At 33.2% G+C, this 17,493-nt stretch overlaps 1 protein-coding gene across 3 annotated transcripts in view; it reads left to right on the top strand.

Annotated features, from left to right (window-relative positions):
- LOC129807895 (A disintegrin and metalloproteinase with thrombospondin motifs 20) overlaps nt 1–17,493 on the top strand; it is a 135,483-nt gene that overhangs the window by 24,354 nt on the left and 93,636 nt on the right. The window lies entirely within an intron of this gene.

The following is a 17,493-nucleotide window of genomic DNA, read 5'->3' as shown; positions in this document are numbered from 1 at the left end:
CATTTACACTGAAAGAAACATTTTATTGAAATGACCAAATTCTAAAAATGTTTTGGATTATCACTTTTTAAAAAGACTAGGGTGGAGTATCCACTTATTTAGGAAAAAGTGAAATTAATTGTATTATAACTTCTGACCCCTTATTATCAGATAACTCAAATTTGACACAAAGCTACTTAGATATATTGGCTCTAGATTAGTCAAAACAAATGTCCTAAAATTTAACGCGGGAGTACATAAAAAAACTGATTTTTAATAACAATGCAAAAATAACCACTTCGTCGCCACTTTTTACCACTTTTCGCCAATTCTGTAACCACTTCTCGCCACCCACTTGAAAAGGTTCAAACTCGATTATTTTGGGCAACATTATGCAAAGAACACATTCAGCATTTCTTTTTCTTCATGAACACTTTATTATTACTCACATTAAATGATTTTTCTTCACTTTTATTTGAGAAATCAAATTATTAGACTATTGCAGAAATATTGAGAAAAAAAACGGATTGGCTATTAACTTTTTTCCTCATAACTTTAACACTTTTTAGGTGAAAAAATAGATCAACGTTTTTTAATGTTAATTTTACACATTTTTAAGGGTAAAAGTAACATGAAAATGGGTAACTTTAACCCCTAATACACCTAAAAAGCATAATATCTACACCGATTTCGGATCAATACTGGAGGGTAAAATTTACATTTCCGGAATCTTATTTCAAATTTTTCAGATTTCCCTCAGTGAAGTAAACAAAGTAGATTTGACAACTGAGAATCTACGAAGTGAAGTTAGCGTCGCCTATTGAAAAGCTATGGCGACAGGTGGTGAATCAATTTTGGAATATTACCACTTTCCGCCATGGCTCATTTTTACATAAATATAATATAAAATGAAATAATAACTAACTAAATACAAATTTTATGTATTCGCCGAATGTAATTAAATGTTCAATAGACAAATTATTTACTCAAAAATTAAATTTTGTTGGATAAAAGTTTCATGACACTTACTATATTTGGTAACAAATATTGGATTCGATGCACTTGCTTAAAATATTCCTCTAAAAAATGCTCAAACATTTAAATTCAAAACAAAAAAAATAGTGTCTTTCGACTCAATAAGTAAAAGCAGTAGAGTTATAATTAATTTTACGGCCAATTTATTTCACAAATAATGGAAAAATTGCAATTTTAATATAAGTGGCGAAAAGTGGGGCACTGGCGAGAAGTGGTGATTCCACGCGGCCAAGTGGTGATTCCAAGTGGTGATTCCAGCAGCCTTCTCTAATGGTCACTGCACATTATGAGAAATTTCTTTAAAAAATGCCTTTTTAAAGAAAATTTCCCCTATCCTTGTAGGCAGAAACGTCAGAATTTTTTAAAAAAGGCAATTTTTGACGAAAATTGCTTCTAGTGTGCAGACTCCATAAGTCTGTATATAGTTAAGGGTTATCATCATTGATTATTAAATTTTAATCCAAAATTTTTTCGGGCATTTTGTACTACAATATCAAAATGTACTAAGTTTATTATTAGCACATGTTGTTCTTTTAGTACATGTTTACTAATTTTATCGACTTCTGATCAATGATAATATGGGAAAGTGCTTTTGCTTCGTACGATCCCAGGCTTCGTAATGACTAAATTTTTCCTGTGTTCATCAATAAATGTAATTCATCGCACCCATATTTTGAAAACTAGGGGCAAGTGCCCAGTTTTTAAAATATATTGCGGAGTCAAATTTATTCAGAAACATAGGAAAAAATTGCCATTACGAAGCTTGGGATTGTACGAAGCATAGGCATGGGCACTATACCTTTTCACTATGGTCCATATTGATTTTAATTAACTTTGTTGATCTCACTGAATTCTAGAAAAGTGTTTTAAATTTTGAATAAATTTTGTATTTGTCTACAGTACGTAGTCGTATCTGTATTTCTCATAATCTATGCTTCTGATTTCGGTTTTAACTTTTATTTTTGGGGATCTTTTTCTTTCGTCCTCCAGCATTTTGTATCTTGTGTCTGTGAAAATGTTCAATATCAATTCAATGTGCAGATATAAGCCATTTGAAATTCTCAGAGGCGTACACTTGAGAGAAAATTGAGGAAGGAGAAAAAAAATGTGTGTGTTTTGTGAAAAAAGAAGAACGCGCGCAAGCATCATGACAAATTCAAGGTTCTCGAAACGCGCAAGAGTTGGATGTTCAATTGTGTAGCAAATTTATATTTTGTGTATTGGAATTGAATTAAAAGTATTTCTTGCCAGAGACGATCATTAAACATCAAAGGGAGAATTTACCACAAATAATTCTGTATTGGAAGCACGAGGTGAGGCTCCTACGAGATCATTTGCGGCGCTTAGGGCTATTCCTAAAGTTTATTTATTCAATGACCGTTCAATCCTCTCTGCAGATAAATATTATCATTATATTGTAACCATTTGGGTGGAAAGAAAAGACTACAAATATGTTTTATTCCTCCAACCATTCTCATATTGACTATCTGAGGAGATTTCTTCAGAAGTTCGATCACAATCGCGATCAACGTATTTTTGCAGAAGAGGAGTATATAGAATGATGGGAAAAGATCAACAATTGTAAATTTGTCCAATTGAGTGATTTTTTTTTAAAGATATAAAAGAAGTTTCACTTGTGCTGCTGTTGGTATCTTTTTTTTTTGCCAACTTCATCTTCTTGTATAATTTATTCACAAAACTCGCGACATTAATAACTGTCTGTCTAGACTATAAATTGCACTGGCTTCATTAAGGCAACTTATGCACATGCCTCTCATACTGATCAATGAAATTATCGAGATGGCAGTAATTCACCAATTCATACAAAACAATAAAGTTCTCCATCATTCCATGGGTTGTTCATTGAATAGTTCTCATGCTGAATTGCATATTAATTTTAATTCAATTTCCAACTAAAAGTATTATGATAAAAAAAAAGTTGCACAAGTCACTTCAAAAATTAATTTTTCAGTGGAAATCACTTGATCGAAAAAAAAAACTGATGTTGATTTTACGTTTTGCTGACATAAGCTCAATTTTCATTCACTCTTTCTTCATGTTTTTTCACCCATAAACAATGAAGTTCCTTCTGTCGAATTTACGAGAAGAGAAGAAAAATGAATTATATGGCGTTTTTTGCTTGCAGTTTACCCAAAAGAGATCATATTTATTGTATATACAAAGTGCCGCGTCAATTGGAGTCAATGAACTGAAGGATCCAGCCGCAAGGAATGATCATAATTTGATACAAATGCTGGGTTATTGCCATGGAAAAAAGCCCCAAAAATAAATTATTATTCTTTCGTGGCCACATCCCAATAGTTTGAGAAGAGAATGCGAGAAAGGAGAAATGAAAGAGATCACTGAACCATTTTCGATACGAATCATCAATCGGCAAGGTATATGATACAATGCTGAAAAAAAGGATCTGAATTAGTAATGCTGTGTTGATGTTTAGTTACACGATCATTTATTTTACACTTAGAATTTTGTTTTAATACCGTAAATGCGGATAAGTTTGCTCCTCTCGGGATAGAAGAGGGTCGGTGAAGATCAAAACCAATCCTTAAGTACTAGAATTAAAGAAACGATTACGAACAGCGCATGTTGGAAAAGTCACTCTCATCTACCGTACGCATTGAGTTGTACATTCCCGGATTGAAAAATGCTTTACGTAAAAAAACATTTTGGTAAATAATTTAAAAAAAAATAAACAAAACTATACCCGTCTCCGCTTAACGATTTTGACCTTTAAACTTAGTTAAGTATGAAAAAGGATTTCAAACTCCAAATTGTACAATAAAACAAGTGGCAAAGCGTCCCTGGCTTTGTGAACTGCTCGAACTCGTGACTTAGACTTAGATGCTTTTCCTCAAAAATACTTTCGTATCATTTACCGTTTACCGGTTCTCAACTGATTTTAACCGCTTCATAAATCACTCAAAACATTGCCCATAATATCTTAGGAGTAATATAATTGAATTTTGGATAAAAATTATTTGTCAGTTATGAACCAATTCATAACTGAATGGAACCGGTCCGGTGTTCGAATTCCAAGACCTTTCCAACGAGCCCAAACATAATGCTATATTCGGTTGAGTAATATGCTCTTTAGATCTTTAATATTTTTTTAATCTTTGATCTTGACAACCGTTATAAGGAAAATGATCCAACAGTATTTTCGTATAACGAAAAGTGTCCGCCTGGGTCATCTCTAAAACATAGGGGAAAGTACTGTCCCTTCGAACGTTCATGCCTTCGAATAATGTGAATGTCTTGTGTTTTTCGTAAGAAATTTACACTAAATTATCAACAATTGATGATAAGCCAATTAATATTTAATAGAAGTGTGTAAGTCTCTTAGGAAAACTAAAAGAAAATTCACATTATTCGAAGGCATGAACGTTCAAAAGGAAGGTACTTTCCTCTACCTAAAGGGAGGGATTGGGATAAAATGAGGGACATGTTAATGCCCCCATAGTTGACTTATTGGTGGTTCCCTATCTCTAACCATTTGGGCTCCAGGAGTGGTAACGATCGGACACACAGACACACAGACGGACAAACAGTGTGACGTGAAAAAAATCGGAACTTCAGATTTCTAAAATACGACACAAGATTCAGCAGAAAGAGGAAAAATTCCGGCCTCCATCTAAGGCTAGATTGGGGACCTTTCCCTATCTAGTATTTTATATAGCCCCAAAATATACGTGCAAATTCTACTGGGACATGAATCCATTAATAAATAAATAAGAATATAATAAATAGTTTAATCCTGGGTAGTGGTGCAAATATTTTTTTCTACATATACTGGTACGGGATGACCTAGTATGGGAAAGATGGAAAACTTGGCTGTCTGATTCGCTTTAAATGATTCTTATAAAATATACAATATTTTAGGGATTACAAATTGTATTGAGCGCGCTTAAAACACACTTTAGAAAGGTCTAGAGAGGTCCTCAACTCTAAAAGATGATTACGGATCGTAATACTGCCGTAAAACATTAACATAACATTAGCATGCTTATTAGAAGGTTTCTGCTAAGAATTCTTAAAAGAAGTCTTTAAAATTAATGCTCACCTTAAAGTTTTGCCAAACCTAAAAGCAATGTAATGAAAATTGTTAATTTCTACCTCATTTAAGTTTTCAAATGCAGTTTATTATTATTGTATGGCAACTTCACTGAAAGACAGAGTAATTATTATTATTTTCTAATATAATTACTATAATATAATTGAACTGTTCAAGCCATCGGAAACTCTGCCTTTCTCCTAGGAAGTCATACTAAAAAAAAAGAAGAAAAATGCAAATTTTACTTTGTTTGACCTTTCTTTTAAATTTTCAGAAATTATCCATACGAACATTATGCCATTTTTACGACAATGACTTTGAATGCTTCTTACTGATGATTTATCAAAATTAAATTTAAACAACTCTAGAAAGTTTATTCTTTATTTCTTAATTGATTGGAAAAATTCGGGATTATTAGAATGATCTTTAAATTTGTAATGATACACTGAGAGAAATCCGAAAAAGTCAAAATAACATTCCGGAAAAGTTAATTTTACCCTGCAGTATTGAACCGAAATCAGTGTAATTATTACCCTTTTTAGGTGTGTTATGGGTTAAAGTTACCCTTTTTCATGTAAAATTTACCCTCAAAAAGGTGTAAAATTAACATTAAAAAATGTTGCTATATTTTTACACCTAAAAAGTGTTAGTTATTAGGAAAAAAAGTTAATCGCAGCCTCTTTTTTTTCTCAGTGTACTAGACCGTTTTTATCAGTTAAACTAAATATTACTTCTCATACTACTACTTTACTACATACTAATACTACTTTATTTCCATGTTAGTTTGATGTTTTGAGATGACTTAGTAATATTATTCGGTTGTGAATCAATTATGTAGACTATCAAGAAATCTTGTTTATCCAAATAATTATTGAGAAATTAAATGTCTAAGCATAGCACCGAACTAACGAATTTAAATATTTTGCAAATTCTAGCCGCAAATTGATTTTCATCCGGTGAAATTTGAAATTTTTACTGTTTTTCTTACTTTTAATACGGTTCAAAAAGACGCATTCTTAACAATAATAATCTGTCTAATAGTTTGAATAATTAGGATACACTTCAGAAATGCTATGCTGGCTTCAAAAGATAGAACACTCTGCAAATTCTCTAGTGAATGAACTTATTAAGATTCTTTGGTGTTATTCAACTCACCTAAATTTGCATTTAAAGCTCAAAAGCGACTGATCTTTCATTTTCAGAGAGATTTCTCGCTTTAGCTAAAAATTTATACTGAATATTACACGTAAAATAATCACTATATAGCAACTTGTTAAATAAAATTCTCTTGCTCATGTTTTGGGAATTATTTTTGTATGCCATTGAATTACGTGAAGGGCTGTATGAGTTGATGCCTCTGGCATATCTTGTCAATATGATCTATACTGCGAAAGATCATAATAATGTTTGTCTCTCACGAGGAAATTGCATTACACCACGCACTCATGGGCAAATAGTGAGGTGATTTTGCGAGAAAACAATCTCGTCGAATATGCATAAATTTATGTTGGGTGAAGAATTACTCAAAAGTCTTTTGGGGCGATCATGGAGAGACGTGGGATCTTATGAAGAGGCGCTATCGATTTGTCTGCTTCTCTGTAGCATATCGTGGTTGTTCTTTTTTTTCTAGCGTGTGGGATTTTGATCATGATGATGCTATTGAGATAAAATGTGCCAATTTTAATTTACAATTTCTCTATTTCCATAATGAAGATGATCGATGACAGTGTCCAAGTTGATGACCAAGATAGAGAAGAGATTCTCTAAATTGGCAATTATTCAAGAAAATTCACCACCCATTCATGGGTGGGAATGACAAGGAAGTGACAGAGATCAAGATCGCGATCGTTGTGCGTGAAGGGGGCCCTCGTAAGAGATTGTCCATTGAGTGTGAGATTGTATTATGGTGATCTATCTGGCTCAATTCCAATAAAATATCCCACCACATACTCTCTCATTAAGTTCAAAAATGCAAAATGAAATTGTCTATTCCGCTCCGATTAAAAGTGCCTTATGTTATCAGATTACGAAAATAATTAACGCTAATCTAATGTATGTGAACTGAAAGGCACTCTGCACAGTCTTGACCTTTGACGATGATTTATTTTGATTTCCGTTATTAGTGTTGATGCCAACGCGCCACAAGTTCATATCACAACTATTTTTGACGAGTGTGAAAAAGAAACATTATACCAAAACTATATACATATATGATTTAAAATTAATTAACTCCGCCAGTGAATACACTCAGTACGTCAAGCATTTTATTTTAAAATAATCTTTTTATAAATATAGATTTTTTTTGCCATGTTCTGACAGTTTTATTGTAAAGAGAATAAGTGATAAGAGTTGATTCTTTTTTTTTCTCAGTGTTTCGCAATGTTTATATTTTAAAATAGCTCTGGGATTAACATTAATTGAGACTCTCTTTGAATTCACTGCCACGAAAGAAAGTGCCCCAGATCATGTATGGCAAATTTCTCATCTTTTAGCACCCGAAAGTACTTTTTTCCGCCGATCGTTCTTTCTCTAATGTGAAATTCGGCTGGAAGAAAGGGGAGCACCAAAGAGCAATGACTATACACAAATTAGTAGAGTAGTCTAATAGTAGCAAAAGAGTGATTATGTATCGCTGAGAAGTGTGTAAATGGCTCTGTTGGAGCAAATGTTGGTTCAAATAAATTTTATTTATCATTATAATTTGCAGACTCTACGAAAGAGTGCTAAATGGAGGAAATTCTATTGATATATTCATCTCACATGGTTACCCAGAAAAAAAGTCGATAGAGCCTACAAAAAATGCCGGCAAACATATGTTAACAAAGTGGAACATTTCCCATTTTTTTTTTACTGTATTTACTCAGTATTGAGTATAAAATTGAGCACATAGCAATACCACTGTCATTTGCTTTTAGAGAGAAATGGGATTTGAATTTTCTCACTCAATCTCTTCTATAGAATACAGTTTGAAAATTAATAGAATAGATTTTTTAGGAGCATCTTGTGTTCAAATTAAATCGAGTTAATATTTATCTTCGAATTGGATTAATCCTTTTTTATTTATTGTAAAACAGTCATATGAAGTTATTGCATTGCAAATTAAAAAGTTATGCTATCGAAAATTCAAAAAACCACGTCTTCAAACAGATAACTTACACATTTTTTTTTCTAAATTACCTATCTAGGAGTTTGTCGAATTAGTATACCAATATATTAGGTGAGATTCTTAACAATCTCAACTACTATTTATTACATGATACTACAATATGTTGTTGTTTTTTTCCAAAAACAAACAACAATCCAATTTCAGTTTCATTTCTTAGAGTTGTATAAGTCCCATTATTCTTTGTATGAATACTTAAAAGTTAGATATATCGACGGTTGGATCAGCAACTCCGCTAAGTGTATTTGCTTTTTGTCTGCATTCATTGCACACACAGGTAAGTGTGGTTTAGAACGAATGCAGACACAAAACAAATGCAATTAGAACAGTTGCTGATTCAATCGGAAATATGTAGATGAAAAATAGATTTTAAGCCCTAAACTGAAGAAGGCAGTACTCTTACATTTGATATCATTGAATGAGATTGCTACAAGCCTAATATATATTACAAGATTTGATTAAGATATTACAAAGTAAGCTATAAATTTCAGTGAACTTAATAACCAAGACTCGCTAAAATTTGTGGCCACACATTTGAAGAGTTCAGTAATTAAAAATTTAGAAAATTGTAGTCTGTAAAGGTTTAAATGTTTGTAGGGGAAAGCGGGGATGTTATGTCACTTTTTACTGCTCAAATCCCATAGAGAGAGCAGTATATAATCCCACAATTTTGAGTTAAATATATATTACTCGACTTCTTCCCCCTAAAGCCCAAACATGAGGATTGGTATCGATACACTCCACGGATCAGCGCAATATTTGGAGGATCATGCTGATCTTCTAAAATCATGAGGTCTAGTGAAATTACGGGAATTAGGCGACATCAGCGCCAGTGCTGAAAATAAAAGGCTTTACTTTGAGTATTTTGGGTACTTTTTGAAATGTTAATTGGGTGAAGAAATATGGAGAGTACTGGTACGCAATGTTGCAAAATCTTAAAATGCATTAAAATTGGAATAACGGGAAGGTCAGAGTGCTCCTTTCTGTACGAAAAATCCATTGATATTGCACTTAAGAAGTCTTTCAGCAATCTAAGTGTGCACATTTAATAGAAATTTATGCTGAAAACGCTAATCCTTGATCCTAAATCCTCAGTGTATAACTGTGTTATCACACTTGCACATTAAAATTTTAATATGATTCACATTCATTGTCGCTGGTGAGAGTCCAAATGTGTAATTTGTGTGTTTGAATCATTTTATATTCAAAAATTGATCTATTTGTTGATAAAAAGGTAGACTTGGCCCGCAAAATTTGATATAAATTGATTTATAGCATTAATGCGAAAAATTAATGCGATTTTCTCTTTAATTTTTTAATGTGAAAAATATTTATGCTTTAGGTAAATTTAAATTTATTTTTGCAGGCCAAGTCTATTTCTTTATCAATAAATAGAAAAACTCCAAATATTAAGTGACTCAAAGACACAAATAACATATTTGGACGCTCACAAGCGACAATTAATGTGAATCACATTAAAATTGTAATGTGCAAGTGTGATACCGCCGTAAGTGTATAAGTTTGGACTGTTCTTTTTCCGCCAAATTTTTCGAGCTTGAGTATTCTCCAAGATCAGCCTGTGTCTATTTTCGGCATAAGGGTTCGTATTTTAGTATAGATTGGGAAATCTGAAATTTCGAGTTTTTTTACGTTACGCTGTTTGTCCGTCTGTGATTTGGGTAGAGAAAGAGACTTGGGTCCTTCGGGAGACCCTTCTTAAGACGACCTAGGGTCCATTATTATGTTCCTCATTTCACTCCCCCCTACCCTGCCCCTTCAAGAGATTATCCAGGCGGATATTTCGTTCTTATACGAAAATAGCGTTAAATCATTCCTTATAGCGGTTTTTCAAGGTCAAAAGTTGAAAAGCCCTGGAGAGCATATTTCTCAACCAAATGGAATCATATTTGGGCTCGTTGGAAAGGTCTTGGAATTTTTGGCATGTTTGAACTGGTTTCAGTTACTTCTAAACTGGTTCATAATCGGTAACTAATCTTAAAACTATTTTGTGGGATCTTTTAAGTGATTTATGAATCATTTTAAATCTGTTGTGAACCGGTAAACGGTAAATGATCCGAAAGTACTTTTGAGGTATAGCATTAAGACGCGAGTTCGAGGATTTCGCAAAGCCTGGGACGTTTTGCTACTCCTTTTATTATTTACGATATGGGAAAATGTAAAGAAGAGCATTTTTTATAATATAACAAAAAGTTTTCGACTTTTACTGTGCAATTTATGACTTATCCAAAAATGCGATAAGAAAATTGCAGTATTTTAAAAACACCCCGCTTTTCCCTACACACTATATTAGGGTCGCAAAGTAGTTTCATTCACAATATGATTCTCACTTCTTATGAAATACTTGAATGGTTTTCTGACTCAATATTTTTGACGACTGTTTTTCACGGATCTTGCGACAAATTCATTTTCACTTCCATGAGCATCATCTCTCGCCACCAAAAAAAACATATACTGAACAATAAATTACCGGGAGATGAATTTAAGTTAGCAGAGAGTCTGAGACATTGCGATAAAAACGTCTTCTTTAATGAAGACGCCGTCTGAATGATAACATCCAGTGACTATATGTTCCCTGCACTCTTTCAGAAAATTAAATTTAAGCTTGTGTAATTCTCAACATGTTTCTGATTTCAAAATTGTTGCTATATTTCCTAGAGCTACTCATTTTCAAAATAGAGCGAAACGGTGAAAAAAAGAAAAGAGAAGGATTGCAATGCAACATTTTGTGCAGCACCACGCACGCGGAGATTTTAGCGGAAATATCAATTCTAAGCATTTTCTATCCTCAGAGTATAAGTACAATTCCACAATATCATAAAGTTTAGGCAGAGCTGTGATGAATTTTTACTAAAAGTCCTAATTTCAACAAATATTTTCTGGCACAAGATCAAATCGGCATTTTTAATGATGATGATTTTGCGTTGAGATTTGGGATGTTTGGAGCATGTGCTGAGTACTTTGGATGTCATAGTCTGTGTCGGGTGGCACTTCCTCAGCAACATTCTCTCCCATTGACGCTAAATTTACAAAGAGCGTTTGCAGAAAAGCCAATGGCACATTTACATTCGCATGAAATACTCAAAATATTTGATGAGTGCGGTTGAATATTTCTTGTCGAACTTCACCACGAAATTGCTCCACTTGAGAGTATATTTTCAGTTTGATGGACAGTTGGAAAAGTCACTGATATTTTTCGCATAAATATTTGGAGAAATTGAGAGGATGATGGTACTGAAAGAGGTAAATGTTGATATACAGATTTAATTTATGTTGTATTAAAATTTTTGCAAATGTAAATTTTTAGAGTTCTTTGTATTTTTTTTTTAGGTCAAAGTCCTATTAGTTTTTATGGATTTTTCCGCAAATAAGAAAATTCTTTTAGTATTCAAATTTATGGGAAAATTATTATCCAACATTAAATAGAGAACAAGGATGTCTCTTTGTATTACTTAAGTAATCAGATAAAACGATTCGATTATTAACTTTACGATCTTAGTTTTCAAACAATATGTTTCAGCCTTTTCAGCCTATAAAATTTTAAGGACGCGGGAAATCTTTTAGGATGAAATGATCTAATGCCCTAGACGCCCTAGACTAGATACACCTACAACTTAAGCCGAGAGACGGATTAACGTAATTATAATCTAAATAATAATTTGACCAAATTTCCAGCAGGTTCGCACTAACTAATACCCTAGACACACTTACGACTTAAGCCGAGAGACGACTTAGTGGAAAATTATGGAAATCTAGTTTAATTTGTAATATAATTACGCTAAGCCGTCTCTCGGCTAATCCTCAGGCCTGTCAAGGCTAGAGATGGTAAAATTTCAGAAATTTCACAGCAGTCGCCACCTACTTTAGGCGGAAATTCATGAAATTTCTTGAAATTTACCAACTCTAGTCAAGGCCATAAGCCATCCTAGGCTTAAGCCGAGAGACAGATTAGTTAGAAATTCGAGAGACGTTATGCCATCTCTCGGATTAAATCTTAAGTGTATCTAAGGAATAAGAAGGGTAAACGTGGTGAATTTACCATAATTGTTATTTAGTGAAGAGACAGATTTAATGGAACTAGCTTTGTCACTCAGGAGTCTCAGCCTGCGGTTAGGAATTTGGCTTGAACACGCTTTAAAGGGAAGAATTTACAGATTTTCTCAATCATTATTTCAGTTGAAATGAATCTATTTAGTAGTATCATCTGAAATTCTACATAAAAAAATATTACAACTAAATATTTGTTAATAATTATATTACTAGTTCATAAAGCGTTACATTAATATTTAATACTTTTAATTGCTGGTAATATCAAGCGCTTTTAAATTAATTCAGTCTTGGCTAAAATCGATTAAGAAGTGGTTCTAAAATCGTGATAGTCTTCAGGACGGAAGTTAGTTTAGGTTTCCTTGTCTTGTAAGAGGATAATCTGGGACAGGAAGTCCATATACCTAACTGCTTAGTTTAAAGACCGGCAACAAACATATACCCTTATTGGAGGATAAAGACTATAATTATTCAAAATCTCTTTAATTCGAGCAATCAAACAGTTTCATCAATCTAATCCAAAGCTGTTGAAGTGGTGCAGTTTTGTGACAAATTCTATTGAATTTATTTTAAATTCTTCAATAATATATTATATTATATTTGAGACTTTGAATAATCCTATTATACTGTATCCTATTTAAATTACAAAAAAGGCTCAAAGCATCGCACATTTTTCTAGAAGATATCAACTTTAACATATTCTCCTGGATACACTACTAAACTAAACTTCTCAATAGAATTAGAAATTTTTTGGTTGTATGCAAATGAAGTAGAATTTCTGCGATGACAATGTATTAAATTTTTTTTTCAATAACTGCGACTAGTGAGTCACGTAATATTTCAGAGAGAGAGATAGAGCATTAATATTTAAATTTCAACAGTTAAATCGTTCAATCATCATTTTTAATTTGCACAAAAAGAAGTGGAGTATTAATGTATTGTATGTTGAGAACTTTGAAAGACGCTGACGTAGCCTTAAGATTAAGTCGCTTGCGATTTTCGCTTGTAGATTTTTATTTCAATTTGTTATTAACGATCATCTCATGATCGTAGATCTTTCAATTAGGACGAGACAAATTTAATCACTAATTTGTTGGTAGGGGGGGGGGGTAGATTTCTTTGGAAGGCTCATGTGGTGTGCGGGAGCATTTACATAATTGGCCCAATGTCATCAATTGAGAAAAGGAGAAAGACACTCAGCAAAGTGATTGAGGAAAGAAGTGAGGAAAGATGATCAGAGACTCAAGTTTGTGCCTATTTGTGAAAAATAAATTTCAATTAGCAAGAGAAGGCCGTTGCGTGTGCGATCTCTTGCTGAAAGTGTATAGATTGAGCGACAATCTTGGTCGTTGATCCCATCAATTTGCCTCAATAATACTCATGGCTTGGATTTTTTTTTGCTTTGCGCCAGCCAGACTTAAGAATTGATATTTTCACAGATTTTTCCTCTTTATCGTGTTGTAGAGGGGGAGATGAAAGATCACCAAAGATTTGCTGGCCATTTAAATGACATTGTTCACACACTGATTATCTATTAACCCAGAGGCGGGGTGTGGATTTTCCGAGTGAAATCTTTCACTAATAAACGTTCCAAGTCGTTCAAGATTAAAATAGCCTGGCGCTTTCGAAAATAGCACTCTTGACTCACAGAGTAAATGCGAAGCCGCATGAAACTCATGGATGATGATGTCTAGGAGAGTTTGCGAATTTTGTGAATATTCCTCCTTCAAATTTATAAAACATAACACCCGAAAATCGCAAGATGAAAAAAAAACTCCCCCCAACATTCATTTTTCATTGGTGTATGAATTTAGAACATTGCATAATCCATGTGTTTATATATTTATGTATTGGACGAAATGGTCATTTGCCCGAGTTCAGAAATAGCACCGCGTTTTTCATATAGAGATCGAACGAGCCGATACAAGTGTTTACAATGTGCCATTTTTTTTGCCATCATTTCTCCCTATGAATTTCTCGAGATATTCCCCAGAAGAAAATTCACAAAATTCATCTAAAAATTGCTTGGTGAAGTTCTCATGTCTGAACATAAAACATATAATAAATCTATTTCTAAAACGTGTAGCCAATTCTTTGAAGGTACGATCGCGATCTTGAACTACACGAGCTGGACTCTCAAAATGTACATAACGTCGTTGTGGTAGAGTGTAAAGAATACAAAAAATACGTACCACGAGCCAGATGCAATAAATTCTGCGAGGGATCGATTTTGAAATCACGGGAGAGGGCGAATAAAATGCTAATTTTTTTTGAGTTCAACGATCAGTATGTGGCAGGAAGAGGAAAAATGGGATCATATGTAGGCAGTTTATTGTTGTTATTGACACACGATCGATAATGTTGTGTTGATCTATATATGCAATGATGTGGAAAAAATTATATATTCTTATGCTCGTAATTCTTACAATCATTTTGTTACACTAAGTGAAGGAATTATAGGCACACTACTAATTTTTAGAGACATATTTATCTGTAGATGATACTTGATCTCAAAGAGCCCAATGGGCAAACGATTACTCCGACTCAAAAATGACTGAGTTTTGTTCTACAAGAAATGGTCAAAAAATTACTCCTAATTGGAATCTTAAAAATTAGTCGTATTCGCGTCGAATGTTAGTCAGAGCATTACTCAAAATTGAGTTAGTAATACATTAGTTATTTTACGGGCTTAAAATTTACTCTAACATGAAGTAATAAAAGCGACTCCAAGGGACGGTCTTTTCCGTACGAAAAAATGACGCGCTAAAAACAGTGCACTTGCCATCCTTCTCTACCGCATATGTTCGAAATCGACGTACGTACTCTCAATGAAAAGTCAAATGCACTCCACAATTTTGTACTATACTATCACCTTAGACACAGTTTTCTCATTAATTCTTCACATATTTTCTTGTCTTTTGTTACTTCTTAAGGAATTTTGGTCAATTTTTTCCAATTTCACTACTCACATTTCCGAATATTTTTCTCATTCGACTCTTGCTGAATGAGCCGCCCGACATGTCAAAAATATTCCAGCTGGATGGCAACAACACACAAAAATCTTTTAAAATTTTCATTAAATAGGACTTTTAGACACAAGATTTTTATCACACAATACTCCTGAGACAGGAGCAAACACCTGAATAACAAAATTTAATTTTCCATAAAAATTGTCCGGGTATTTATCAACCAAAACACTGCCTAATTTTTGCTTAATTTTTGTCGGCACTGTCTTTTTCTAAATCACAACACATTTCTCTACTGGAGGAGCTTTTCCTCCTAATGTTACACTATAATATTATTGAGAAAACACGCGAAATTGCCAACTACTTTGCGAATTCACAGCACTATTTGTCATTTGACAAGTGAATATCCCCTCAAACATACCCAGCGAGGGGAAGATTATTTATAGGGATACTGGAAGTCACTGGAAGAGCCCATTTTGACGCGTCATATTTTAGTCGTGGGCGAGTAATCTCAGAGTTATTTCGACGCCAAGTGACTTTCGTAATAACCGTCATATTATTCCCCACTTTCCGTCATTCGACGCTCTGACGACCGTCACAGGACCCATTTTTGGATCCAGAATACATACATCCAACAATAATCTTCCTCAAAATTGCCGTTTGGGAGTCTTTCTTTACTGATTTATTTTCTAACAGAAATTTTACAGATTTGTTGAGAATTACAAATTTTTGAAAGATTTTCCTCGTAACTATACTTTAGAAATAGATCTTTTTAAAGAGTTTGACTTTTTGATTTTCTATTACTTCAAATACCTACTAATATAATATTAATGCTCGAAACACAATTACTTTTGTTTTGTAAACATGTTTTCTAAACTGCTCTTGAGAATGAGCGAGATGACTGGAGATAGATCTCACCGTTTTCACTCATTTTTTACTGAAACACTAAAAATATGCGTTTGAAACAAGTTATTGTACGTTGCTCATAACTCATACACTGAGAAAAAAAAGAGGGTGCTATTAACATTTTTTCGTGATAACTTTAACACTTTTTAGGTGTAAAAATATATAAACATTTTTTAATGTTAATTTTACACCTTTTAAGGCTAAAATTAACATGAAAAGGGTTAACTTTAACCCCCAATACACCTAAAAAGGTTAATATTTACACCGATTTCGGATCAATACTGCAGGGTAAAATTAACATTTCCGGAATGTTATTTTAACCTTTTCGGATTTCTCTCAGTGTAATAACTATTGATTTCGAAACATATTTTTGACATCTAAGTTTTAGGTGAATAAATTCTAAATATAGTCATATTGCTTGCAGTCATAGGCAATATCGAAAAAATGTTTACAAAAGTTATTGTGCGCTGGGTATTAGAATTATATGTTAATATTTTTTAAACATTTCAGTGTACAGAAAAGCTGAACAGGAATAATTTTTTAATGTAGTTTAAATTTCTTTTTTAAAGAAAATTAATGTAAAATCGGAAATCGATATTTATAACCGTTTTGCCTCTATGTCTTCAATCTTGCTAAAAGTCAGATAAGCAAGCAGACACGCACTGATAAGTCATTTATCCAAAGCTTTGAATTCACAAATGTGCCGAAATATGACCTTGCGGTCGATGGGTGAAAGGAGGGAGGTGGAAAGGTCAATATGTTAAATAACAAATATCGAAAGACTATTTGAAATATTGCTCTATGGTAAAGAGAGGTAATTCCGATGCTTTTCATAGAGTGCGACTTTAACGCTTGTTTTTGGACTGATGAAATATTTTTTCCCCATTCCAAATCAATTGAATTATTCTTTGTTTCGTTTAGAATCATGATAGAAAAAGAATTTTAGCAATAATATTGAAGAAAATTAATAAAATTACGATGATATTAATATATGCGCAAGAACGTTACTGCGATGCTTTTTTTTAACTCCGTTGAATTCGATGAAACTCGGATGCTTATTTTAAGGAAAAGTTTAATGCATAAAAATGAGAAGATATTATTTCAAAATCATTTTTTTTTAAGTTTTATTCTGGGTATTTGCCGGTCAATTTGTTGTGCAGTGTTGTTCTTGGAACATTAAATGTTCTGGATGCATATGTTATGGTAGAACCATCTCGTACACACTGCGAGGCATTCCTAAGACCTTCCTTAGAGTAGAGCTTGTCCTTATGGGTCTTTTCTTTTGTTCCCTTCGGCATCTGAAACAG

Source organism: Phlebotomus papatasi, chromosome 1 (genome assembly GCF_024763615.1).
Source record: "Phlebotomus papatasi isolate M1 chromosome 1, Ppap_2.1, whole genome shotgun sequence".
Taxonomy (NCBI): Eukaryota; Metazoa; Arthropoda; class Insecta; order Diptera; family Psychodidae; genus Phlebotomus; species Phlebotomus papatasi.
This window is presented reverse-complemented; position numbering and strand designations above follow the sequence as displayed.